Genomic DNA, 25,662 nt, shown 5'->3' on the forward strand with positions numbered 1-25,662 from the left:
AAAGGAGGGGGCGGAGCAAGATGGCGGAGGAGTAGGAGACCTAGATTTCGTCTGGTCTCAGGAATTCAGCTGAATAGGGATCAAACCATTCTGAACACCTACGAACTCAACAGGAGATCAAAGAGGAGAGTAGCAACAACTCTCTGAACAGAGAAGCGACCACTTACTGGAAGGTAGGACGTGCGGAGAAGTGAATCTGAGGCGATATTCGGGAGGATAGACGGCGGGGGAGGGGCCTCCGTCGGCCGCTTCTGGCAAGTGATAGAGCCGCGGAGCCCAAAATCGGAACTTTTAGAAGTCGGTTCCGCTGAGGGACATCACTCCAGTGGCTAAGCGGGAGGTGGAAACCTCGCGGGACAGTGTGGACTCAGGACCCTCGGGGTCACAGAAAGACCGGGGGTGCCTGACTGCGGCAGAGCTCCCAGGTATCGGAGCGGGGAAGCCGGCTGCAGAGACAGAGCCGAGGTGCGGGCTCTCAGCTCGGGGTTGCCATAAACTGTGATCTGCGGCCCAGTCGGGCCACTGCTCCTCCAGCAGGGACCCAACAAGCGGCAGAGCTGGGGAGACTCCCCTTCCTCCCCCGGGGAGGAGTGGCGCGGGAACGCACTGCAGGGATCTGCTGGGTTTGGAGACTCCGCGCGGGGTCGGGTGCCAGAGATAGCAACGCTCGGTCACAGGCCGGGTGAGCACGGAGTGCGGCCGGAGACCGAGGACAAGGGAGTGACTGCTTTTCTCTGGGGGCGCACTGAGGAGCGGGGCCCCGAGTTCTCAGCTCCTCCGGGTGGAGATTGGGAGGCCACCATTTTTGCCCTGGTCCTCCAAGGCTGTACGGAGAGCTTGCAGGGAACAGAAGCTCCTGAGATCAAACCCAAGCAGCTTGCTTAGCCCGGACCGACAAGGGCGGGGCAATTCAGCCTCCGGCAAAGACATTTGGAAACCACAGCAACAGGCCCCTCCCCCAGAAGATCAGCACGAACAGCCAGCAAGCCAAGACCAAGTTTACCGATCAAGGAGAACGGGAGAACTCCAGCGCTAGGGGAATACTGCACATAGAATTCATGGCTTTTTTTTTTACCATGATTCATTAGTTCATCAAAGTTAATTTTTGTTAACTGTTTTTTTTTTCTTTTTCCCTTTTTCAACCAACATCTTATCAATCTCTTTTTAAAAAAAAAAATTTTTTTTATTTTTCATTTTTAGAGTCATATTTTATCCCTTCATAGTAGTTACCCTTATTTTTGGTATATATATATAAGTTGTTCTCTCTTTAAAATTTTGAGATACAGTTTCTTCTAACAGATAAAAATATACCCTAAATCACTAGTGTATGGCTCTGTTCTAGTCTCCTGCCTGATCACATTCTCTCCCTTTTTTCTTTTTCTTTTTAATCTTCTTTCTTTTTTCAAACAACTTCTTATCAAGTCCTTTTATAAAATCTTTTATAAATTTCATCTTTACAGTCATCTTCTATCCCTTCATTGTATCAACCCTTATTTTGCACATATATGTTTTTCTTCCTTTAAAATTTTAGGAGGCACTTTTTTCTAACAGACCAAAATATGCCCAAAATCTAGTGTGTGGCACTGATCTATGCACTAGCCTGATCATATTTGATCACATTCTGCTTTTGTTGTATTGTTGTTTTTGTTTTTATCTTTTTTTTCTTTTCTTTTCTTTTCTCTTTCTTTTTTCTTTCTTTCCCTTTCTTTTCCCCTGGTTTTAGATCTTTTCTGATTTGTATACAGTATATTTGCTGGGGACGTTGTAAACCTGTTAGCATTTTGTTCTCTCATTCATCTATTCTCCTCTGGACAAAATGACAAGACGAAAAAAATCACCTCAGCAAAAAGAACAAGAGGTAGTACCGTCAGCCAGGGACCTACTCAATACGGACGTTAGTACGATGTCGGACCTAGAGTTCAGAATCATGACTTTAAAGATACTAGCTGGGCTTGAAAAAAGTGTGGAAGTTATAGAGAAACCCTTTCTGGAGAAATAAAAGAACTAAAATCTAACCAAGTCGAAATCAAAAAGGCTATTGATGAGGTGCAATCAAAAATGGGGGCACTAACTGCTAGGATAAATGAAGCAGAAGAGAGAATCAGCGATATAGAAGACCAAATGATGGAAAATAAAGAGGCTGAGAAAAAGAGGGAGAAACAACTACAGGATCACGAGGGCAAAATTCGAGAGATAAGTGATACGATAAGACAAAACAACATTAGAATAATTGGGATCCCAGAAGAAGAAGAGAGAGAGAGAGGGGCAGAAGGTATATTGGAGCAAATAATAGGAGAGAACTTCCCTAATGTGAGGAAGGAAACAGGCATCAAAATCCAGGAGGCACAGAGAACCCCTCTCAAAATCCATAATAATAGGTCAACACCCCGACATCTAATAGTAAAACTTACGAGTCTCAGAGACAAAGAGAAAATCCTGAAAGCAGCTCGGGAGAAGAGATATATAACCTACAATGGTAAAAGTATTAGATTGGCAACAGACCTATCCACAGAGACCTGGCAGGCCAGAAAGGACTGGCAAGATATCTTCAGAGCACTAAACGAGAAAAATATGCAGTCAAGAATACTATATCCAGCTAGGCTGTCATTGAAAATAGAAGAAGAGATAAAAAGCTTCCAGAACAAACAAAAACTAAAGGAATTTGCAAACACGAAACCAGCCCTCCAAGAAATATTGAAAGGGGTCCTCTAAGCAAAGAGAGAGCCTAAAAGCAGCAAAGATCAAAAAGGAACACAGACAACATACAGTAACAGTCACCTTACAGGCAATACAATGGCACTAAATTCATACCTTTCAATAGTTACCCTGAATGTAAATGGGCTAAATGCCCCAATCAAAAGACACAGGCTATCAGATTGGATTAAAAAACAAGACCCATCAATATGCTGTCTGCAAGAGACTCATTTTAGACCCAAAGACACCCCCAGATTGAAAGTGAGGGGGTGGAAAACCATTTACCATGCTAATGGACACCAAAAGAAAGCTGGGGTGGCAATCCTTATATCAGACAAACTAGATTTTAAAACAAAGACTGTAATAAGAGATGAGGAAGGACACTATATCCTACTTAAAGGGTCTATCCAACAAGAAGATCTAACAATTGTAAATATCTATGCCCCGAACATGGGAGCAGCCAATTATATAAGGCAATTAATAACAAAAGCAAAGAAACACATTGACAACAATACAATAATAGTGGGGGACTTTAACACCCCCCTGACTGAAATGGACAGATCATCTAAGCAAAAGATCAACAAGGAAATAAAGACTTTAAATGACACACTGGACCAAATGGACTTCACAGACATATTCAGAACATTCCATCCCAAAGCAAAGGAATACACATTCTTCTCTAGTGCCCATGGAACATTCTCCAGAATTGATCACATCCTAGGTCACAAATCAGGTCTCAACCGGTACCAAAAGACTGGGATCATTCCCTGCATATTTTCAGACCACAATGCTTTGAAACTAGAACTCAGTCACAAGAGGAAAGTCGGAAAGAACTCAAATACATGGAGGCTAAAGAGCATCCTACTAAAGAATGAATGGGTCAGGGCGCCTGGGTGGCTCAGTTGGTTAAGCGACTGCCTTCGGCTCAGGTCATGATCCTGGAGTCCCAGGATCGAGTCCCGCATCGGGCTCCCTGCTCAGCGGGGAGTCTGTTTCTCCCTCTGACCCTCTTCCCTCTCGTGCTCTCTATCTCTCATTCTCTCTCTCTCAAATAAATAAATAAAATCTTTAAAAAAAAAAAAAGAATGAATGGGTCAACCAGGAAATTAAAGAAGAATTAAAAATATTCATGGAAACCAATGAAAATGAAAACACAACTGTCCAAAATCTTTGGGATACAGCAAAGGCAGTCCTGAGAGGAAAGTATATAGCAATACAAACCTTTCTCAAGAAACAAGAAAGGTCTCAAATACACAACCTAACCCTACACCTAAAGGAGCTGGAGAAAGAACAGCAAATAAAGCCTAAACCCAGCAGGAGAAGAGAAATAATAAAGATCAGAGCAGAAATCAATGAACTAGAAACCAAAAGAACAGTAGAACAGATCAACGAAACTAGGAGCTGGTTCTTTGAAAGAATTAACAAGATAGATAAACCTCTGGCCAGACTGATCAAAAAGAAAAGAGAAATGACCCAAATCAACAAAATCATGAATGAAAGAGGAGAGATCACAACCAACACCAAAGAAATACAAACAATTATAAGAACATATTATGAGCAACTCTATGGCAGCAAATTAGATAACCTGGAAGAAATGGGTGCATTCCTAGAGATGTATCAACTACCAAAACTGAACCAGGAAGAAATAGAAAACCTGAACAGACCTATAACCACTAAGGAAATTGAAGCAGTCATCAAAAATCTCCCAAGAAACAAAAGCCCAGGGCCAGATGGCTTCCCAGGGGAATTCTATCAGACATTTAAAGAAGAATTAATACCTATTCTCCTGAAACTGTTCCAAAAAATAGAAATGGAAGGAAAACTTCCAAATTCATTTTATGAGGCCACCATTACCGTGATCCCAAAACCAGACAAAGATCCCATCAAAAAGGAGAATTACAGGGGCGCCTGGGTGGCTCAGTTGGTTAAGCGACTGCCTTTGGCTCAGGTCATGATCCTGGAGTCCCCGGATCGAGTCCCACATCAGGCTCCCTGCTCAGCAGGGAGTCTGCTTCTCCCTCTGACCCTCTTCCCTCTCATGCTCTCTCTCATTCTCTTTCTCTCAAATAAATAAATAAAATCTTTAAAAAAATGGTTTAAAAAAAAAGGAGAATTACAGACCAATATCCTTGATGAACATGGATGCAAAAATTCTCACCAAAATACTAGCCAATAGGATCCAACAGTACATTAAAAGAATTATTCACCACGACCAAGTGGGATTTATCCCTGGGCTGCAAGGCTGGTTCAACACCCGCAAATCAATCAACGTGATACAATACATTAACGAAAGAAAGAACAAGAATCATGTGATCCTCTCAATAGATGCAGAAAAAGCATTTGACAAAGTACAGCATCCTTTCTTGATCAAAACTCTTCAGAGTATAGGGATAGAGGGTACATACCTCAATATCATAAAAGCCATCTACGAAAAACCTACAGCGAATATCATTCTCAATGGGGAAAAGCTGAGAGCTTTTCCCCTAAGGTCAGGAACGCGACAGGGATGTCCACTCTCACCACTGCTATTCAACATAGTATTAGAAGTCCTAGCCACAGCAATCAGACAACAAAAAGAAATCAAAGGCATCCAAATCGGCAAAGAGGAAGTCAAACTCTCACTCTTTGCAGATGATATGATACTGTATGTGGAAAACCCAAAAGACTCCACCCCAAAACTGCTAGAACTCATACAGGAATTCAGTCAAGTAGCAGGCTATAAAATCAATGCACAGAAATCAGTGGCATTCCTATACACCAACAATAAGACAGAAGAGAGACAAATCAAGGAGTCGATCCCATTCACAATTGCACCCAAAACCATAAGATACCTAGGAATAAATTTAACCAAAGAGGCAAAGGATCTGTACTCAGAAAACTATAAAATACTCAGGAAAGAAATTGAAGAAGACACAAAGAAATGGAAAAACCTTCCCTGCTCATGGATTGGGAGAACAAACATTGTGAAGATGTCAATGCTACCTAGAGCAATCTACACATTCAATGCAATCCCCATCAAAATACCATCCACTTTTTTCAAAGAAATGGAACAAATAATCCTAAAATTTGTATGGAACCAGAAGAGACCCCGATTAGCCAGAGGAATACTGAAAAAGAAAAGCAAAGCTGGCGGCATCACAATTCCGGACTTCCAGCTCTATTACAAAGCTGTCATCATCAAGACAGTATGGTACTGGCACAAAAACAGACACATAGATCAATGGAACAGAATCAAGAGCCCAGAAATGGACCCTCAAGTCTATGGTCAACTTATCTTTGACAAAGCAGGAAAGAATGTCCAATGGAAAAAAGATAGTCTCTTCAACAAATGGTGTTGGGAAAATTGGACAGCCACATGCAGAAGAATGAAACTGGACCATTTCCTTACACCACACACAAAAATAGACTCCAAATGGTTGAAAGACCTAAACGTGAGACAGGAGTCCATCAAAATCCTAAAGGAGAACACAGGTAGCAACCTCTTTGACCTCAGCCGCAGCAACTTCTTCCTAGAAACATCGCCAAAGGCACGGGAAGCCAGGGCAAAAATGAACTATTGGGATTTCATCAAGATAAAAAGCTTTTGCACAGCAAAAGAAACAGTCCACAAAACCAAAAGACAACCGACAGAATGGGAGAAAATATTTGCAAATGACATATCAGATAAAGGGCTAGTATCCAAAATCTATAAAAAACTTATCAAACTCAACACCCAAAGAACAAATAATCCAATCAAGAAATGGGCAGAAGACGTGAACAGACATTTTTCCAAAGAAGACATCCAAATGGCCAACAGGCACATGAAAAAGTGCTCAACATCGCTCGGCATCAGGGAAATCCAAATCAAAACCTCAATGAGATACCACCTCACACCCGTCAGAATGGCTAAAATTAACAAGTCAGGGAACGACAGATGTTGGCGGGGATGTGGAGAAAGGGGAACCCTCCTACACTGTTGGTGGGAATGCAAGCTGGTGCAACCCCTCTGGAAAACAGTATGGAGGTTCCTCAAACAGTTGAAATTAGAGCTACCATTCGATACAGCAATTGCACTACTGGGTATTTACCCCAAAGATACAAATGTAGGGACCCAAAGGGGTACGTGCACCCCAATGTTTAGAGCAGCAATGTCCACAATAGCCAAACTGTAGAAAGAGCCAAGATGTCCATCGACAGATGAATGGATAAAGAAGAGGTGGTATATATACACAATGGAATATTATGCAGCCATCAAAAGGAATGAGCTCTTGCCATTTGCAATGACGTGGATGGAACTGGAGGGTGTTATGCTGAGTGAAATAAGTCAATCAGAGAAAGACATGTATCATATGACCTCACTGATATGAGGAATTCTTAATCTCAGGAACAAAATGAGGGTTGCTGGAGTGGTCGGGGGTGGGAGGGATGGGGTGGCTGTGTGATAGACATTGGGGAGGGTATGTGCTACGGTGAGCGCTGTGAATTGTGTAAGACTGTTGAATCACAGATCTGTACTTCTGAAACAAATAACGCAACATATTTTAGGAAAAAAGTAAAAGAAGAAGATAGCAGGAGAGGAAGAATGAAGGGGGGAGACGAACCAGGAGAGATGATGGACTCTGAAAAACAAACTGAGGTTTCTAGAGGGGAGGAGGGTAGGGGGATGGGTTAGCCTGGTGATGGGTATTAAAGAGGGCACATTCTGCATGGAGCACTGGGTGTTATGAACAAACAATGAATCATGGAACACTACACCAAAACAAATGATGTAATATATGGTGATTAACATAACAATAAAAAATTAAAAATAAAAAGATGTCCTTATTCTTCCCTTACACATAATTAAATATTTGGATGAGTATGGAATTCTAAGCTGAAAATCAATGCTGTCTTTGAAGACCTTGTTTTAGTTGTCATCTGGCATCCAGTGTTGCTAACTAAAAGTCTGATGCTGGCTGGCTCAGTCGGTAGAAACTGCAAACCTTGGCCTTGGGATTGTAAGTTCAAGCCCCATGTTGGGTGTAGAAATTACTTAAAAATAAAAAAAATAAATAGGGGCGCCTGGGCAGCTCAGTCGATTGAACATCTGCTTTTGCCTCATGTCGTGATCCCGGGGTCCTGGGATCGAGCCCCACATCAGGCTCCCTGCTCAGCGGGAAGCCTGCTTCTCCCTCTGCCGGCCACCTCCCCTGCTTGTGCTCTCTCTCCCTGTCAAATACATAAAATCTTTAAAATAAATAAATAAATGAATAAATAAATATTTTAAAAATTTAAAAACTTTTAAAAATAATAATAGTGGGGCGCCTGGGTGGCTCAGATGGTTAAGCGTCTGCCTTCAGCTCAGGTCATGATCCCAGGGTCCTGGGATCGAGCCCTACATCGGGCTCCCTGCTCCGTGGGAAGCCTGCTTCTCCCTCTCCCTCTGCCTCTCTCCCTGCTCATGATTTCTCTTCTCTCTCTCTGTATCTCTGTGTCTCAAATGAATAAATAAAATCCTTAAAAAAATAAAAATAATAATAATAATAGTAAAAATTAAATTCTGATGCTAGTCTAATTCTCATCACCTTGTTGGCAACCTCTCGGGAGGCTTTTACTATCTCCTTTATATCTTCAGTATTCTGAGGTTTTACAATGTGTCTAAACCTTATTTCATTCCTCCCGCTCCCAGTTTAGTAAATGCTTTGATTTTGAAATTTGGGGTCTCCCTTCAGCTCTGAGAAATTTTATTTTATTATATCCTTGATAATTTGCTCCTCTCTATTTTCTTTATTCTCCTTAGAACACCTATTAATAAAATGTTGGACTTCTAAGAGTCATCCTGTCTTTATCTTTCTCACTCCTACTTGTCATCTGTGACTTTTTATTCTGTCTTCTGAGCAATTTGCTTGAGTTTATCATCCCCTTCCAATAAAATTTTCATTTCACCAACCACATTTTCATTTTTAAAAACTATTTCTTGGGGCGCCTGGGTGGCTCAGTCAGTTAAGTGTCTGTCTTCGGCTCAGATCATGATCCCAGGGTCCTGGGATGGAGTCCTGCATCGGGGTCCCTGCTCATGGGGGAGTCTGCTTCTCCCTCTCCCTTTGCCACTCCCCCTGCTCATGCGCCTGCTCTCTCTCTCTTTCTGTCTCTTACTCACTCTCTCTCTCAAATAAATAAATAAAATCCTAAAATAAACAAAACAAAACTATTTCTTATTAGGGGTGCCTGGGTAGCTCAGTCGGTTAAGCACTGGCCTCATGGTTTCAGCTCTGGTCATGATCTTTTAGTGATGGAATCAAGCCCCACCTTGGGCTCCACACTCAGCATGGGGTCTGCTAGAAATTCTCTCCCTCTCCCTTTCTCTCTGCCCCTCCCCCTGCTCACGCTCTCTGTCTCTCTCTCTCAAAATAATTAAATAAAATCTTAAAAAGGAAAAAGAACTATTATTCTCTGATTATCTGTATCATCTCATACTGTCCTTGTTTTATGCATTGGTCTCTCTAAAAGTATTAATTAAAGTTAAGTTGCCAGTTATTTTTCATTCTCTTCTGTTTATAGAATCTCTATTTCCTTCAGGGTCATTTTTTTCTTTTTCTTTTTTTGTTAAGATTTTATTTTTATTTATTTGAGAGAGAGAGAGAGAGCACAAGTGGTGGGGAGGTCAGAGGGAAAGGAAGAAGCAGACTCCCCACTGAGCAGGGAGCCTGACCTGGAGCTCGATTCTAGGACCCTGGGATCATGATCCTGAGCTGAAGGCAGACACTTAACCAACTGAGCCACCCAGGCACCCACAAGGTCATTTTTTTCTATTTGATTTTTCTTCCTCTCTCTTTTTTCTTTCTTTCTTTTTTTTTTTAAAGACCTTATTTATCCATTTGAGGGAGAGAGAGTGAGAGAGAGCACAAGAGTGGGGTGAGGGGCAGAGGGAAAAGCAGACTCCCTGCTGAGCAGGGAGCCCAACACGGGACTCAGTCCCAGAACTCCAGGACCATGACCCCAGCCAAAGGCAGGGGTCCAACCTATTGAGCCACCCAGGTGCCCCCTCTTTTTTTTTCTTAATATTTTTTTTTATTATTTACTTGTCAGAGAGAGAGAGAGAGAAAGCACAAGCAGGAGCAGGCAGAGGGGGAAGCAGGCTCCCGCTCAGCAAGGAGTCCAAAGCAGGAGTCAATCCCAGAACCCTGGGATCATGACCCGAGTATAAAGCAGACGCTTAACGCACTGAGCCACTCAGGCAACCAATTATTCTTTCTCTGCATAACTTATTTGCCCTTCTTTACCCCCACCAACCTTCCTTTGTTCCACACTCATGAATATATCCACCCTCTAATTTTACTTTTATTTTACTTTTCTCAGTGTCCTTCACATTTGTGCATATTAAATTATAAAAGTAGTACATGCTTGTGGGTGTCTGGCTGTTTCAGTCTGTAGAGCATGTGACTCTTGATCTCAGGGTTGTGAGTTCAATCCCCACATTAAGTATAGAGCTAATTTAAAAATAAAATCTTTTAAAAAAAAAGTAGTACATGCTCTTTGTAACATGTTTAAAAACACAAAAGTTTTTTTTAAGTAAATTAATCCCCCTCTCCCCTGAGATAACTATGTTAAAGACTTGTTGCAGCCTTTATGTTTATAAAAATGTATAGAAATACCAATAAGCATGTATAGATTTTTCTCCCTTTCAAATTTGGAATCAGACTATCCACATTATTTACAATTTCTTTTCCTCTTCTCCACATTACAATATATAATCTACACCCCTTCAGGTCAATATATATGGATCCAACCCATTCTTTCTGAATAGCTGCCCAATATTCTTCAAAATATGTTTCCATAATATTCACCTTTGGTGGATATTTAGATTGTTTTGAGTTTTTGCCACTAAAAACAAAGCTGAAATAATTATCCAAATGCATGGACCTTCAGATATTAGTACTTTTTAAATAAATAGATTTTAGAAGTTTGAATTTTTAATATCAAAAGGGACACATAGCTTTTATTTTCTTACAAACACCTTTATTACATGTGCTTTGGGGGGGTAGTTTTAAGATTTTATTTATTGGGGGAAAAAGATTTTATTTATTTGAGAGAGAGAGAGCACACACGAGTGGGGGGAGGGGCAGAGGGAGAGAGACTCTCAAGCAGACTCCCTGCTTAGCACAGAGCCCAGTGCAGGGCTTGATCCCAGGACCCTGAGATCATGACCTGAGCTGAAGTCAGATGCTTAACTGACTGAGCCACCCAGGCACACCTACATGTGTTTTTAAATACTCCTCTAATTGCATTAGAGGAGGAAAGCTATTACATTCATTCCCTACAGTAACACTCTCGTCAAAGTTGCTTGCACAAAACACTCATATAACCATCATTAATACATGTGGGTTTTGGGGGAGGCTGGGGGGGACAGGTAACTGAAATATGGTTGACATATAACATTGTGTAAATTTTAGGTGTACAACATATCGATTTGATATATTTATATATTATATGATTGCCATTGTGGTAATAATTAGCCCCTCTATAATGTCAAATAAATGATAATTATCATTTATCTTTAGTGGTTAGAATAATTAAGATCTAGTCTCTTAGCAAGTTTGATTATTATAATACAATATTGTTATATACTTTTAATATTAGAAGATATTAAGGTGTTACTTCCCCTCAAAGTTGTAGCAATTCATGCTCCTAATTCATTGTGTTGAATAAATACAATATAATAATATATTGTGTATACCAACTACATATATAATATAATGTGTGTGTCTGTGTGTATATGAATAAATGCCTATTCTCACCTATACAAGATCATATCAACTAATTTTTGCCAGTCTGTTTGGCAGCTCATTTTGTTTTAATTTCTCTGACAAATAGAGAAATTGGGTATCCTTTATTATATTTACTTACCATTCAGAATTCCTCTTCTATCATTTGTTTGTATCATGTGCCTATTTTTCTATTGAGTTGTTGACTTTTTCCTATCAATTCATAAGAGATCTTTGTATATCAAAAAGTCATCTCTTCATATGAGTACAAATATTTTCTTCCAACTGTACCGTTTGTTCATGTTTATTCTGTCTTCTTTTCATTCCAAAATTTTTATTTTTGTGCAGTAATGTTTTTCTTTATGGATTCTGGACTTCTCTGTAAGCTTATCCCAACCCCAAGATTTTCTAGTGTCCTAAATATCTTCTAACATTTTTATAGTTTGTTTTTTTATCTTTATTTCATCTGAAATTTATTTTTGCATATAATGTGCAATAAGAATCTAGATTTATTTTTCCTCTTATAGAAAAGCAATTGCTACTTAAAGGACAAAAGTAAGTGAGCCAAATAGCAAAGACTCTGCTGTCCTTAGCCTGAAATTTAAAAATGAACTCATGAGGGGCGCCTGCCTGGCTCAGTAGGTGTAGTGTGCAACTCTTGAGCTCAGGGTCATGAGTTTGAGCCCCACGTTGGGTGTAGAGATTATTTAAAAAATAAACAAATGAATGAATAATAAACAAAAATAACTCATGGGTCCTAAATTTTTCCTTGCCAATTTCCTTGTGAGAACTCTAGTAACCAACAGACCACACAATGTAGAAATGATAGGATAAACATTTTGAATGTTACACTGAGGTAGAAAGGAATTGATTCTAAAAGCTGAAAGCTCTTTGGAGGAGATAAAATACAGGGCACACATCCGTCCTCTCTCACCTTTCCTGCCCCTTCCATAGTATAGTCGCCCCCATGTAGAACACGTTTCTGGCATGCTGAGGATGCTCAGTAGATGTGTTGGGTATCTTTCCTCATCCCTTTGGACCAGAGTTTAAGTATCTCAGTAGAATGGAACAACTTAGAGAATCTGTACTTTGTAAGCTTTATGCTAATTATATCCTCTGGGTTAATTTTTCTGTTCTGTCAGTAACCGCTTTGGTCTTTTCAACATTTCTTTGCATCTTCTGCTCAGCCACAAAGACAGGTCTTCAAAGCAGCACAGCTTAGAGGGGCTGCGGCAGCAGGAGGGGTGTCTGAGAAGGGACCATGCCACTTGGAGTGGGTCCACGTCATTCCCATCTCCTGACACTGAGACTCCTACCGGCCGCTGTTTTTGACAGCTCTGCGATTTGTTTCTATAAAGGAAGTTTTCTCCCACAATCCCCTCTCTGTTACTGCCCCCCGTCCCTGCCCTCAGATGAGAAGGTCGCAGCAACCCAAACACTCAGAGCCATTCACGGTCAGTGCCCTTGAGAGTTTTATTGAAGCAGCAGGTGGGGGTGCCTGGGTGGCTCAGTTGGTTAGGCGTCTGCCTTCAGCTCAGGTCATGATCCCAGGGTCCTGGATTCGAGTCCCACATCGGGCTCCCTGCTTAGCAGGGAGTCTGCTTCTCCCTCTGCCTGCTGCTCCCCCTGCTTATTTTCTCTCACTCTCTCTCAAATAAATAAATAAAATCTTAAAAAAAAAAGCATCAGGTGGGAAAATGGGCTCATGGGTTCAGCAGATCCTTGGGGTATAACTGCCTACACCAGGCTCACAAACCTCCCTCTGACCTTCTCTTCCAACCTAGGGAGTGAGATCTTAAGGAGAAAAGGTGCCAAACCTCAGGAAAGTATCTAGCATCAATACGTTCTCTCCAGGCAGGACAAGGCAAATTAAGACAAGCACTAATGGTCCCAAAGGGGGTTCATGACAAGCCCATCTCCCCTCTACCCCTAACAAATATCCACAGGACAGATGGTGAGAGTAGGGGTCAGGGGCTAAGACCTAGGGAACAGTGAGGCACTCCAGGCTCTGCAGGAGGATCCAACCCAGCCAGGATTGAGTGGGAATGGGGGGAGGGTCGTGGAGCAGCACAAGCCCACACCCTTGCTGAGAGGGTACAGAGACTATTCTTCCAAGCAAATTGGCTGTTTCCCCACACAGACCATGCTCATATCCCTCCAGAAGGTAATGCCAAGGTAGTAACGGTGCGGAGGCAAACCTCTGGGTAGAGATGGCATTGAGCGGCTTAGAAGATGCCGAAGGGGCACCTGTAAAAGTCAGACTTCCTCTCACATCTCACAGTCGGGCCCTCGCGGAGGTGCCCTGTGCTGGGGAACACACGCTCTTACAGCTCTTCTCGGCGGGCAGTCCTAGAGCCTTCATCATTGCAACATTTGTACTTGGCAGTGACCTTGGCTTTGAGCCTGTCAGCATGCTGACGGAGGAAGCTGTGGGCCTCAGAGAAGCCCAGCTGGTCCATCAGGAGAAGCAAGAGGAGCGTCCATGTCAGAAGCACATTTCCTTTGAGAAAAAGGAAACAGGCAGCAAAAAAGAGAAACCTGTCTCCTAGCCCAGAACACCAAATCTTCGTGCACTCAAAGCCTCCCCCACACCCCACAGGTTTACAGATGCTCTCTACTTGTCTCTGAGAACACTCCCCTGCACTCATCCCAGAAAATCATTTTAGGTGATCCTCCTTCCAATGTTCATCTTCTTTCTCCTCTCTCCAGGTCTTCCTTCCTTCATTTCCTCCTATCTCACTGCTAGGCCCGGGGCATTCTTTTTTTTTTCTTTTCCCCCTCAATTATTTATTTAAATTCAATTTTGTTAATGTATACTGTATTATTAGTTTCAGGAGTAGAATTTAGTGATTCGTCAGTTGCATATAACACCCAGTGCTCATCACATCACGTGCCCTCCTTCATGCCCATCACCCAGTTACCCCATCCCCCCACCCACCTCCCCTTCAGCAACCCTCAGTTTGCTCCCTAGAGTTCAGCATCTCTCATGGTTTACCTCCCTCTCTATTTTCATCTTATTTTATTTTTCCTTCCCTTCCCCTATGTTCATCTGTTTTGTTTCTTAAATTCCACATATGAGTGAAATCATATAGTATTTCTCTTACTCTGACTGACTTATTTCACTTAGCATAATACCCTCTAGTTTCATCTAGGACATTCTTAATCATCCTTCTTAAGGGGCACCTGGGTGGCTCAGTCAGTTAAGCATCTGCCTTCAGCTTGGGTCATGATTCCAGGCTCTGTGCTCAGCAGAGTCTGCTTCTCCCTCTCCCTCTCCTCCTTCCCCTCCGCTCATGCTCTCTCTCTCTCTCTCACGAGCTCTCTCTCTCAAATAAATAAATAAAACTTTTTAAAAAAATCATCCTCCTTAACACTATACTTATTAAAGAAATTGGGGTGGAGGGATCTGTTGCTTAGAGGTGGGCACCTCCCACTCCCTTATGGTCTTTTATAAGAGACCAAAATTGAACCCCAAGTGATATTTGGTTCTCCCTCAAGCAGTAAACTAATTTATAGAGTATTTTATAGTGATGCTTTTAAAAGTTTAATATGCATATAAATATCTGGGGATCTTGTTAAAATGCAGATTGTGGTTCCATACATTTGGAATGGGACCTGAAATTTTCATTTCTAACAAGCTACTGGGTAATTTTGATGCTGTTGGTCCATAGACCAAACTTCAAATAACAAGGCTCTAAAGTTTCCAAAGACCTCCCACTTATACAAGGTCATTACCCTATCTGTGAGGTAAGGCAGTTATTTTAGTAATCCAGTTTTTATTTTATTTTAAAGATTTTATTTACTTATTTGACAGAGAGACAGCGAGAGAGGGAACACAAGCAGAGGGAGTGGGAGAGGGAGAAGCAGGCTCCCCGCTGAGCAGGGAGCCCGATGCAGGTTTTGATCCCAGGACCCCGGGATCATGACCTGAGCCGAAGGCAGATCCTTAACGACTGAGCCACCCAGGTGCCCCAGTAGCCCCAGTTTTTAATAACTGACTTTTCAAACTGGTTAAATGAATTGCCCACAGTCATACAACATCGTGGAGCTGAACCCAAACCTTAGAACTTTTAGAGCCAAGGAAATGTCTCTGTTCAGGTTCAATTTAGTTTAATCCACCGGCCCACTATATTAGCCACAAATACAAAGCCTTTCCATTGGAAACCTGCTTCATATCTGTACAAAAGAAAAGCTTCACCAACCTCCCCTTTCTCTTGTGTTTAGTCTGCCTTATTTGTAAGAACCTCACTTGGCCCCTCACACACTCCTATTTTCCCACTCTTCTCTCTGGAGCCAGTGAAGGGTCACCACAGCTACGTCTCCTCCTCCAGTGAAATACATCACATACCCAGTCTCCATCCTATGTGTGCTCCTTTACCCAGCTGTAGGCTGACCCTCCTGAAGAGTTAGGTCCTGGCGATTCTGTGGCCAGAGAGGTTTTGGAGCCTCTCTCCTCTTAGGCTGTGTTGTTACAGCACCTAGCTGAAGGGAGTTGGGGCTGGATGGGATGGGGCTGAATAACTTGGGTACTGACCCATCACTTTCTAATGCTGCAAGATGCTGAGACTGTCTGGCCTGACATCCAAAGCAGATGTCTTTCTATGCTCCATTTAATGAAACTAAACATCAAGAGCGGAATTTTCCTGCTGAATCACTATATTGTACACCTGAAACTAATGTAACACTGTATGTTAACTACCCTGGAATTAAAATTAAAACTTAATAATAAAAAAAAGAGCAGATGTTTCCTGTGGATAGAAGGCCTCACACAGTCCGAAATGTGAAGAGAAGCAAAGGGGAAGAGGCTGGATGCTGGACCTCCAAGGCCACTTTGTCTCCACTCCTTGGACCTCTCTTTGCCAAAAGGTATAAAGAGAAGGGGGTCCCTGTTCCCTCCACGGAAAAGCTAGGCAGCTCTGAAGGACACATTACAACTACAACAGCAAAAACCCCTCCACCAGTTTTGAGCCAGCACAAGCAACAAGACAACTTCCACCACCTGTGCTCTCTCCCAAACTCCAAGCCCCCTAAGTAGCCTTGAGGTTCTCTGACCAGAGGACCTAGTAACCAAAGGTTCTGGGGAAAATATTGTCCATAGTTTTCCAGAAAAGAGACAACAGCAAGAAAGAAGTGAGGAGGGGCTGAGGGACCTATAAAGCAAAAGGGCAGGGCCTGAGCTCTGAAGGAAGAAACAGGAGGCTGGTGATGTTGGCAACTACCCTAATAGCCTCCTGGCTACTATGACTTAAGATACTGACACTCAGAGACCTCTCTTCCCTCCATCCATGGCCTTATTTTCTGAATGTTTGCCCTGGAACCACACTCTAGAACTCTTTGCCTGACTTGGGCAACCTATGTCGTTCTCCTGGGGTGGGCCCCTGTCTTTGTTTCTCTGCTTGTCGACTCTGAACAGCCTGACCTCTCAGCTCTTCTGGGCCTCCTCCTTCCATCTTCCAGAATTTCTCACACGATACAGGGCCCACCTGATCTACCACAGGCCAATGGGCAGGGACCATTATTCCCAGACTATGGTATAGAACACTGAAGTAAAGACCTATTTACCTAGGGGTGGCTGGCTGGCTCAGTCGGTGGAGCATGCAACCCTTGATGTCAGGGTTGCAAGTTCAAGCCCCACACTGGGTGTTGAGATTACTTAAAAATAAAATCTTAAAAAAAAAGAAAAGAAAAGAGAAGCTATTTACCTAGAAATAAAAAGTATGTGGGGTGGTAAAGGAAAGTCAAGGCTTGAAATATACAGAATTGTGTCATATAATTAAGTAATTTGCCTATTCTAGGTACCTCATGTAAGTGGAATCCTATAATTTGTCCTGAGTATTTTTCACTTAGCATAATGTCCTTAGGCTTCATCCATGTTGTAGCATGTATCAGAATTCCATTCCTTTTTAAGGATTTTTAAGGTTGTATAATATTCCTTTGTGTGGCTATGCCACATTTTGTTTATCCCTTCACCGGTTGATGATGACTTCGGCTGTCTCCACTCTCTGGCTGTCGTTAATAATGTTGCTCTCTCCTTAAAGGCCCTATCTCCCAAATACAGATATTGGGGATTAGGGCTTCAATGTACGAATTTGGGTAGGACCCAACTCAGCCCACAACAGGCCTGTTTACCCAGATCCAGGTGGAGCCTGGTGAGTAGCCACAGCTCCTCTCTTCAGATAGTACCTCAGAGTCTTGATCTCTGACCCCTTTCCCTTAGGCTCCAAGACCACTCCGCTTATGTTTATGAAGTTTTTCTTCAGGCAGATGACTGTGCAATCACATAATTTAAGTCTGTTTCCTTAGTCACAGACACATTCCAGCCTGCCTCCCCTTGCTACGCCCATGTTCCGTGATATATTTATCTTTTCCAAGTCTCTTCAGGCACATATTTCCAGTCTGTATGGATCCACAATTTATACTGTATTTAATTGTGTCCATAATATGAACATTTGACTAGGTTAAAATTAACCTAGTCCTTAAAAAAAATTTTTAAGATTTTATTTTTTTAAAGATTTTTTTATTTATTTCATTAGAGAGAGAGAGAGCAGGAGCAAAGGGGGAGGATCAGAAGGAGAGGGAGAAGCAGACTCCCCACTGAGCAGGGAGCCCGATGCGGGGCTCGATCCCAGGACCCTGGGATCATGACCTGAGCCGAAGGCAGATGCTTAACTGACTGAGCCACCCAGGTGCCCCTAGAGATTTTATTTTTAAATAATCTCTACACCCAATGTGGGACTCGAATTTACAGTCCCAAGATCAAGAGTCACATGCTCCACCGACGGAGCCAGCCGGGCACCCCAACCTAGCACTTTAAAAGACAAGTATAGGGGCGCCTGGGTGGCTCAGTCGTTAAGCGTCTGCCTTCGGCTCAGGTCATGATCCCAGGGTCCTGGGATCAAGCCCCGCATCGGGCTCCCTGCTCGGCAGGAAGCCTGCTTCTCCCTCTCCCACTCCCCCTGCTTGTGTTCCCTCTCTCGCTGTCTCTCTCTGTCAAATAAATAAATTTTAAAAAATAAAAATAAAAAAAATAAAAGACAAGTATAGGGGACTAGTTAAGAGCAGATTGGGTTCTAGGGCTGCTAAGATTCAAATCCCAGTTCTGCCACTGGCCACCTGTGTGACTTTAGGCAAGTTACTTAATCTCTCAGTGCCTTGGTTTACTCATTGGATAAAATGGGTGTAGATAATAACTTCTTCCGAAGCAGGGCCAGGACTAGGGTGGAGCAAGAGAAGCAGCTAGGGCACAAAAGTGTATGTGTGTGACCCTGAGTCAGTGCCTCAGATGGCCTCTTGCCTCACCCCTAGTCCCACCTTGGCTCATAAGCTTGTAAAATGTTAAATGAGCAAAACACTTAGAACAGTGCTTGGCATAGAGTAAGGGATATAGGGGTACCTGGGGGGCTCAGTTGGTTAAGAAACTGCCCTGGGCTCAGGTCATGATTCCAGGGTTCTGGGATCGAGCCCCCACATCTGGCTCCTGCTCAGAGGGAGGCCTGCTTCTCCCTCTCCCACTCCCCCTGCTTGTGTTCCCTCTCTTGCTGTGTCTCCTTCTGTCAAAAAATAAAATCTTTAAAAAAAAAAAGAAAAGAAAAGAAAAGACTTCAGGGGCGCCTGGCTGGCTCAGTCAGTAGAGCATGTGCTCTTGATCTCAGGGTCATGAGTTCAAGCCCCACCTTGGGTGTGGAGCCTACTTAAAAAAATATGTGGTCAGGGCGCCTGGGTGGCTCAGTCATTAAGCAACTGCCTTCGGCTTGGGTCATGATCCCAGGGTCCTTGGATCAAGCCCCGCATCGGGCTCCCTGCTCCGCGGGAAGCCTGCTTCTCCCTCTCCCGCTCCCCCTGCTTGTGTTCCCTCTCTCGCTGTCTCTCTCTGTCAAATAAATAAATAAAATCTTTAAAAAAAAATGAGGCCTTGGGGCACCTGGGTGATTCAGATGGTTAAGAATCTGCCTTCCACTCAAGTCGTGATCTCTAGGTACTGGGATCAAGGCCCTGGTATCAAGCCCAGGTTCGGGATCCGGCTCCCAGCTCAGCAGGGAGCCTGCTTCTCCCTCTCCCTCTGCCTGTAGCTCCCCCGCTTATGCTCTCTCTGTGTCTCTCTCTCTTTCTCTAAAATGAATAAATTTTTTAAAAAATCTTGGGGCGCCTGGGTGGTTCAGATGGTTGAGCATCTGCCTTCGGCTCAGGTCATGATCTCCAGGTCCTGGGATGGAGCCCCGCATCGGGCTCTCAGCTCAGCGAGGAGTCTGCTTCTCCCTCTCGCTCTGCCTCTGCCTCTCCCCGTTTGTGTTCTCTCTCTCTTTCTCTCTCAAATAAATAAATAGATCTTTAAAAAATGTTTTTTATTTAAAAAAGTTATTAAAAATCTTAAAAAAATAGACGGTCTATTTTTCCTCCATTATGTAAAAATATTCGTGCTGAGGAAAAGAGGTATTGAGCTTCTTCTTACTATAGCACTCTGCTAAATGCTATGAACAGTGCAGAACAAATGCAATGTGGTCTCTATGCCTGAGGAACTCCCAATGCAATCCAAGAAACAGGTATGGGCTCCATCTTTTTTTTTTATTAACATATAATGTATTATTTGTTTCAGGGGTACAGGCCTGTGATTCGTCAGTCTTACACAATTCACAGCACTCACCATACTCACCATAGTGGGCTCCACCTTTGATAAAAGGTAAACTATAGGGGCACCTGGGTGGCTCAGTTGGTTAAGTGTTTGCCTTCAGCTCAGGATCCTGGGATCAAGCCCCACATCAGGCATTCTGCACAACAGGGAGTCTGTTTCTCTCTCTCCCTCTGCCCCTGCCCCCTGTTTGTGCTCTGGCTCTTTCTCTCCCTCTCTCTCAAACAAATAAAATCTTTAAAAAAAAAAAAAGGTGGGGGGTAAACTATAATAAATGGTGTAATCCAGGTATAACAACATGCTGTGCCAATACAGAGAAAGGAAAGGTCAGGGGTGACTTGCCTGCAAGTAGAAAGTCTAATGGGCAAAGTGTTAATTGAGAACATACAGTGTGTTCAGCACTGTGCCCAGATAAGTGGCATTGTAGAAGGTGCAGAGAAGTCTTGACCTCCCTTCTGACTGGAATGACTAGTTAGAGAGACAAAACTAATACACATTGTAAAGAGCAACAGAAAATGTTCCATGTTAGGGGCACCTAGGTGGCTCAGTCATTAAGCATCTGCCTTCGGCTCAGGTCATGATTCCAGGGTCCTGGGATCTAGCCACACATCCGGGCTCCCTGCTCAGTGGGGAGTCTGCTTCTCCCTCTCCCACTCCCCCCCCCCACCGCTTGTGTTCCCTCTCTCATTGTCTCTCTCTCTGTGTCAAATGAATAAATAAAATCTTAAAAAAACAAAACAACCCTTGTATTTAAAAAAAAAGAAAAGAAAATGTTCCATGTTAGATTATGGCCAGAATACTAAAGGTATTGCAGCTTCCCACAGAGGCTGGAGGAGTCAGGGACAACACGAGGAGGGAGAGTTGGGAGGGAATGTGGGACCCAGGAGGAGCCTGGCCAAATTGCTGCAGAGGGAGGAACAGGCTGGGGGAGGTAAGGCTATTTGGTAAGAATGAGGCCTCAGGAATGAGTGAATCCTACTACCGTTGTAGCAATTTGAGAGCCACTAAGAGATGTGGGACAGAGGTGGGACGTGATGCAAGTGACATTTAAGACACAGTTTGTAGGATGGAAGAGGGAATGAAGGTGGTGGTGAAGGGTAATCAGAAAGTGAATAAATGGGGGTAAGTGGGTTAAAGGTGATTCTCCAGAGTCAAATGCTAAAGATATGGACTAGGGAGTGCCTATGGAAATCAAAGGAATATTTCTTTTTTTTTTTTTAAGATTTTGTTTATTTACTTGAGAGAGAGAGAGCATAGAGGGAGAGAGAAGCAGACCCCCACTGAGCAGGGAGCCAGATGCGGGGCTCGACCCCAGGACGCAGGGATCATGACCCCAGCCAAAAGGCAGATGCTTAACTGACTGAGCCACCCAGGCACCCTTGTTTTTGTTTTTAAGAAAGAAAGTGAAAGTAAAGCCTGATTAATTAATAGAACAGGAGCGCCTTCTACAGGGGAGGTAAGGTTGGAGGGCAGAACTACTTTATGGAAGAAGATAATTAGGTGTGGCTTAGATATGCTGATACGTGGGTGGGAATCGCAAACCACTCTTTCAGACCAATCCCACACCCTTCCCCTCAGAGAGACTCTGAATCAAGACTTTTGTCTAGCCTGGCACCCACTGTGACTAAGAGTCAGATACTAAAGTTACAAGGTCTTTCAACAGTGCCACGGCAACCTCTCAGAAGAGTAAGAAGGTGTCATACATTCCTTGAGTCAGGATAAGGCCCAGAGCTTTGCTGAAAGGGAAGTAGTGTCACCAGCTAGACCCCAAGACCTGACCTTTATTGCCCACTTGCCTGTACTCACTGGCCTGTGTCCCACATTTTTCCTTAAGCTCTGCTTTTCCAGGTTATCTCTTTAACTCAGGCAAATGGAAACAGGAACCACACCTCAAGTGATAACAGCTACCTTGGCAAGTCCTCCACACTGTCCAGACCACCCAGACCAGTTTGAGTGTAACACCCAAAACTCGTGACTATGCCGATGGACAATGGAGTGACCTCTAGGATGACCTACAACTACCTTTAACTCATTATAATACTAAAATCTCCACCCTAGTAGGAGCACAAGCCTCATTTACATAATATACAACATATGTACCGGAATGTTTCCTTAAGGTGCATGCCTGGACTTATGCCCTCCTCTACATATGATGTCAGGGCTTCCTTATCTAAATATTCATCCTAGCTCTAAATAAAAGGATCCTATTCACCCTTGCTCGGGGTGTCACTGCTTTGGAAGTTATCCCTGGTGATCTCCTTATTTGCTGCAAATAGTTTACTTGGTGTGACAACTCCACCTAGTGTATCTATGACACACCAAGGAGGAAACTCACCTGGGTTCGGTTACAATAGTATATTTTCAGTATGGATTCAGATTGTGTTGATTTAATTAATTAATAATGATTAATAAATAACCCTGAGAGATGTGTTTACTTAATAGATCAAGGTGGAGGAACCAGCAAGCCCACAGCTCTCACTGGTGAAAAATTGGATTTAAAGACCTCAGAATGTTGGGGCACCTGGCTGGATCAGTCGGTGGAGCACGTGACTCTTTATCTCAGGGTTGTAAGTTTGAGCCCCACGTTGGGTGTAGAGATTACTTAAAATCTTTAAAATAAAAAATAATTAAAAAATTAATTTTTAAAAACTCCAGAAGCTAGAGCCTCACTCAGTCCACTGGCAGGTCAGGAATGGAGGGGAGGACCCATGAAGATCCAAGTCTTGAGGTACTTTTCTTTGCACAGTGAAAGGAAAAATGCAGGCTACCTAGAAGTTCAATTTTTATCTCTCCACCATCATAATTTCTTTCTGAAATTGTCCTAATTTTCCAATTAAGAACATCGCAGTTCTTCTGGCATAATCGTCTTGGGAAGGCTGAGGGAATCAAGAAGCAGGAGGAAAGCGATGGATCTGCCCTTCCCTGTGTCCTTGCAGCTCCTGAAGAGAAAGGGTGACAGCCTATTGGGAAACGAGGGTGCGGGGTATCACTAGTGGCCGCAGAAAGAATCACTGCTCTGGAAGGACTAGAGAGGATGCATCGAAGAGACAGTAGAATAAACCTCTGATTTCTCTGTGTAAGCTGGCAAAGTCTACCCTCTAGAAGGCAAAGGAAAGGAAGAGAAGAGCACCTTTCAACTCCGGGATTATGCTGAATCTGTGGTGGCCTTCCAATAGGAAGTATCTACTATGGAGTCTGGAGACGGGAGACTAGGCCCCGTATACATATTTGGACTGGATGCAAAAAAAAAAAAAAAAAAAAAAACACCCTGAGTCATCACCATAAAGATAATATTTAATTATTTTTAAAATATATGTAAGAAGGAGTAAGTACAAAATGCATCACAGCTAAACACCTTCCTAGGAGTGGCGCCTGCGCGTTCGATCTTTGCAGCCTCTTGCTGTTGCAGCTACTTACAAACCTGCACTGCGGGCTGTCCCTCATTACGCTCTTCTTGGTGGTAATTTGGCACTTCTACCATCAGGTGGAGATGTCCCACCGCTTTTCACTTACTATCAGCGCGAAGAGAGGCTCTTAAGAAATTGGGGTGCGGGGGAGGGGTCAGGTTCTTTCGTTCCACTAGTTATACAAATAAGCACTTGCCATCATGCCTAAGAGCGAAAAGAATTTGGAGGGTGAGCATAAAAGGTCAGGCAGTGGCTGCCTCTTCCTCTCTTTTTGTTTTCTCAGTCCTTTGGTTTCCATGGGGATCTGTGTTTGAGCAGCAACTCAGAATCCATTGACTGCCCCTCAAGGCTTGGGGCTGCGCCCAGAGACACGCTGTGAAGAACAGCAGGAGTTGGAACCGGTGGAAAGAAAGAGAAGATTTATTTGGTAAATTTGGACAGCAAAAGCTGAGGACAGGTAGAGGAGGAGTGATGAGGTGGGCCATAGATGAGGTGCACAGAGGAATGTGAAAGGTAGACAATTGTTTCAATTCAAATAAAATTTCGGGACATTAATATCTTTTCAAAACCTCTTCAATCAAGTATCCTTTGTCTTCTCACCAATGGATTATCTCAGGGCACACTCCCAGCCCTGGATATTACCAGGTCCTCTCCCACCTCTATCCAAAAACATGTCTGCAGTCATGTGTCAGAACCTGCCTGGGGTTCTCGTGAGTCTGGTTCCCAAAGCTCTGGAGCTCTGGAGCAAGAGAGGAGAATTCTGGGAAAGACCATACACAGTATTCCCCAGGCAGGGCATAGCGCCTGGTGCAGAGTAAGCTCTAAGGAACATATTTGTTGAACGGGTGACTAAATAAATGAGCAATAAAAATGAGATGACCTTAACTAATCTTTCTTAGTTCTAGCTGGAAAGAAGACAAATTAAGGACAAGAAAAATATATTGTCTTTTCTCTCATCAAAATCGTGATGATGTAAATGTCTTTATTCACGGATCGATTCATTCAAGGATTGATTGGGGTGTTTTGTTGTTGTTCTGCTTACATCACAGGTTTTTCACATTTGCATTACTAATAGTCCTTTCTAAGAGTATTTGCATTTCCGTCAGTTTGGGCCAATATTCAGTATCCATTCACAGAGAGCAGTCAATATACATATGAACAGCCTTCTACCTAGAGATTGAATCAAGTCTTCCCTCCTTATCTGGGACCCACCAGCCCCCACCCTTCCTCCTCACATTCTCTCCCATTACCCTGTTTAATTACCACTCTCTGTAATTATCTAATTTATTTGCTTTCATTTCTACTGTTTATCACCTTCCACAGGTACCAAGAAGTTCCTTGCTGCCTTCCTCACAGAGACTTCTACTTCAGATTTTAGAGTCTAAATGTTCAAGTCTTATCTTTTTTTGAAAACTCCAATTGAATTCTTCCTGATCCTGCTTTAATCTACTCACCCTCCCACTCTCCAAGTGGAAGTGACCTTTCCTTCTGAAAGTATACACGTTTGATCTGCAACTCCCATAGCACTCACCACTTGCTACCTCTACAGGACAGCATAATATTAGCCACCAGATGTACTGAGGTTGAAAGATTGGCCAGGTACTGGGACAGATGCTTTAACTGAGTTTTGTTAGATCTCCACCCCAATCTTATGAAGTAGATACAGTTAACCTCATTTTTATATGAGGATACTGAGGCTCAGAGAAGTTAACTAACCTGCCCAAAGTCATACAATTGATAGGTGGTGAGGACAACTTAAACCCAAAAAGGCGCACAGAATCCACATAGTCTTCGGAGCACAGACTTTGTTAGAAGAGAAATGTGTTAGAGCCTCAGTTCCATAATTCACAACTGCATGACCCTCAGCAAATGACTAACCTTTCTAAACCTCAGTTTCCTAACTGGTAAAATGGGGATAACTATGTCTACCTCACAAGATTACTGTTAGAGAGAATCCAAAGTAGAGAGCCCATGTAGCCTTGTCACAAAGAAATGGCCCATGAAGAGACTATTAACATTCCATGCTCACCGGTTTCATCTCCTATGCCAAGTTAACACTCCTTCAAGAAGGATATGTTTTAATTTTCTTTGCATTTAGAACCTCTAGCACAGTGCTTTAGATATAGTAACTAACCACAGACATTTGTTTAATGAATGGATAGATGGATGAAGAGACAAAGGGAGGGAGGCATGGAGGAATGGATAATTTGTT

Source organism: Zalophus californianus, chromosome 6, assembly GCF_009762305.2.
Source record: "Zalophus californianus isolate mZalCal1 chromosome 6, mZalCal1.pri.v2, whole genome shotgun sequence".
NCBI lineage: Eukaryota > Metazoa > Chordata > Mammalia > Carnivora > Otariidae > Zalophus > Zalophus californianus.